We start from the raw sequence: 3,404 nt of genomic DNA, 5'->3' as shown, positions 1-3,404 counted from the left end.
CAAGTACAAGAACAGGGGGTTCAGGATGCTCCATCACCAGTTCCAACTTTTGACCTACCGTTGCCTTACCTGTTGATGCAGTGGCAAGGTTATTGAATGTGTTAGAGGCATTGGTGCCTACTCAGGGCGGAAGTTCAGCTCCTCAAGCTACTTTACAGACACAAGCACCTGCACAGACTCAGACTTTCGGGAATAAGGAAGTATCCCTACAAGAGTTCCTAAAATTGAAATCACCAAAATTCACAGGTACTGATAATTCAGCAGATCCTCAAAGTTTCTTGGATGGGACACTCAAGGCATTACGTGCTCTAGGATGTTCTAGTGAGAGAGCCGTGGAGCTCGCAACATACAAACTAGAGGATATGGCCAGTACATGGTATGAAACTGTGTTGCTAGGAAGGGCAGCAGGAGCAACACCACTGACATGGGACGAGTTCACTAAGTTGTTCATGAATCATTTTCATCCAAACAGCCTGATGCAAAAGTATGCTAGAGACTTTGACATATTGGTTCAGACTCCAGATATGGATGTGTCAACATATAACACCAAGTTTTGTAAGCTGGCTAGATATGCTCCTTACTTAGTGCCTACCGAAGAAGCTCAAATTCAGAGGTTTGTTGATGGATTGGTTGGTCGTCTATACACTACAGTAGCCCCACAGATCAAGACTTTGTCCTACTCTAATGCAGTCGATCTCACTAGAAATATTGAAAACAAGTGACGTGACAAGCGTGCAGCTAGTGATTTACGTAAGAAGGCCAAGACAGGGGGATCTTTTAGTGGTAGTTTTGGTGAAAATCGCAGAGCAAGAAGTCAGGGATAGTAGCAACAGGGTTCTCATACGGGGACACACTTGCCTTCACAGTCCACATACAGACCACATTACAGACAGGGTACTAGGGGACCATCATCATCTGGACATCGTAATTCTGGGCAGATATATGCCACTGCTCCAGTCTGCCAGACCTGTGGTAGATCACATTTGGGCCGATGTCGTGTTCTGACTGGAGAGTGCTTGCGGTGTGTCCAGTTGGGATATCATGTGAGGGATTGCCCTCAGCCTTCGAGGAATTTCAGCCAAGCTTCTATTCAGTCAGCTGCACCTACTCAGACCACCTGTAATACTTTAGGTGCTACGGGTACAGGAAATAGAGTTCGAGGTGCTAGAGATCGTGCTATTATGAATCAAGGACAAGGGAATGCTGGTAGAGGTCAGGCGAGAGTTTTTGCGTTAACTAGACAGGATGCTCAGGCCTCGAATGATGTGGATACAAGTATTGTTTCTGTCTGCTCATTTGATGCACTTGCATTGATTGATCCGGGATCTACTCACTCCTATGTGTCATCGTACTTTTCTTTGAGGTTTAGTAGACAGCCTGAGCTATTGAATGATCCTTTTATAGTTGCTACTCCTGTTGGAGAGTCTCTATTAGCTGAATACATGTATCGTGCTTGTCAGATTCGGGTTGAGGGTAGAGATACTCTAGCTGACCTTATTGTACTTGATATGATTGACTTTGACATGCTGATGGGAATGGATTGGTTATCTTCTTGCTATGCTATCGTCGATTGACATGAAAAGATAGTTAAGTTTGAGATACCAAACGAACCTAGTTTTATTCTAAGAGGGAGTTAGGTTCCAGAGATTTACAAAGTTGTATCTTTTATGAAAGCTCAATGACTTTTGAAGAAAGTTTGCTTGGGTCTCTTAGCTATTTTAAATGACACAAGAAAGGAAACAGTTAGTATAGAAAATGTACCAGTCATGAGAGAATTTTCTGATGTATTTCCTGAGGATTTACCAGGATTGCCTCCAGTACGAGAAATAGATTTTTGTATTGATTTGCCACCTGGCACACAGCCCATATCAATACCCCCATATCGGATGGCACCAGCAGAGTTGAGGGAGCTAAAGCAACAGTTGCAGGATTTGCTAGATAAGGTTTTATCAAACCTAGTGTATCACCATGGGGTGCACCAGTGCTATTCGTAAAGAAGAAAGACGGATCCCTGAGAATGTGCATTGACTACAGGCAGTTGAACAAGATAACAATATGCAATAAATATCCTTTGCCTCGTATAGATGACATGTTTGATCAGTTACAAGGAGCTGCCCACTTTTCAAAGATTGACCTCTGTTCTGGTTATCATCAACTTAGAATCAAAGATGAAGATATTTCTAAGACTGCTTCAGAACTCGATACGGGCATTATGAGTTTCTTGTGATGCCTTTCGGACTGACTAATGCTCCAGCTGTATTCATGAATTTAATGAATAGCGTGTTCAAGCCGTTTCTGGATAGATTTGTCATAGTATTTATTGATGATATCCCGATATATTCTCGTAGCAGAGGAGAACACGAGAATCATCTCAGGATTGTGTTGCAGACATTGCGAGAACATCGGCTTTATGCTAAGTTCTCAAAGTGTGAATTTTGGCTAGGCTCAGTATCCTTTTTGGGGCATGTTGTATCCAAAGACCAACCTACTTCTCCTACAGAGAATCGCAGCTTTTTAGGCTTAGGAGGCTATTACAGGCGTTTTGTGTAAGATTTTTCCAAAGTAGTAGCGCCACTAACTAAGCTAACACAGAAAAATGCAAAGTTTCAGTGGACGGAGGAATGTGAGCAGAGCTTTCAAAAGATCAAAACATGTTTGACAACTGCACCAATATTAGCCTTACCATAGGTTCCGGAGAATTTACAGTGTTCTATGATGCATCGAAGGTGGGATTAGGATGTGTTCTCATGCAAAATGGTCGCATTATAGCTTATGCTTCGAGACAATTGAAAAAGCGCCAGCAAAACTATCCTACGCATGATTTGGAGATGGCTGCAGTGGTATTTGCTCTAAAAATTTGGAGGCATTATCTCTACGGGGAAACTTGTGAGATTTATACTGACCATAAAAGTCTGAAGTATATCTTTCAGTAGAGAGATCTGAACCTTCGGCAGCGTCGGTAGATGGAACTACTCAAAGACTATGATTGTTCTATTTTGTATCATCCTGAAAAAGCCAATGTGGTGGCTGATGCATTGAGCAGAAAATCTATGGGGAGTTTGGCACATATAGCTCCTGTAAAGAGAATGTTGGCCAAAGATATCCAGAGACTAAAAGATACAGGTATCAGATTTAGTGTCGGAAATTCGGAGGCATTGTTGGCTTGTGCTCAAGCTAAGTCTTCATTAGTTGAGCGCATTAAGGCCACCCAATATGAGGATGAGCGATTATGCAAATATAGAGATGAGGCCTTAGCTGGTAAAAGCAAGGATATGATCGTTGAAAGTGATGGGTGATAGGCTATGTGTAGCAGACGTAGATGGGTTGAGACATGCTATTCCTGAAGAATCCCACAACTCTAAATACACTATACATCCTGGATCCATAAAAACGCACCATAACCT

At 42.4% G+C, this 3,404-nt stretch overlaps 1 pseudogene; it reads left to right on the top strand.

Moving 5' to 3' along the window:
- The first annotated feature begins 2,017 nt into the window (after positions 1 to 2,017).
- LOC109243264 lies at positions 2,018 to 2,550 on the top strand (annotated as a pseudogene).
- The last annotated feature ends 854 nt before the right edge of the window (positions 2,551 to 3,404 follow it).

The sequence above is a fragment of the Nicotiana attenuata genome, unplaced genomic scaffold (assembly GCF_001879085.1).
Source record: "Nicotiana attenuata strain UT unplaced genomic scaffold, NIATTr2, whole genome shotgun sequence".
Lineage (NCBI taxonomy): Eukaryota > Viridiplantae > Streptophyta > Magnoliopsida > Solanales > Solanaceae > Nicotiana > Nicotiana attenuata.
Note: the sequence above shows the minus strand (reverse complement) of the source record. Positions and strands in the feature narration are given on the sequence as shown.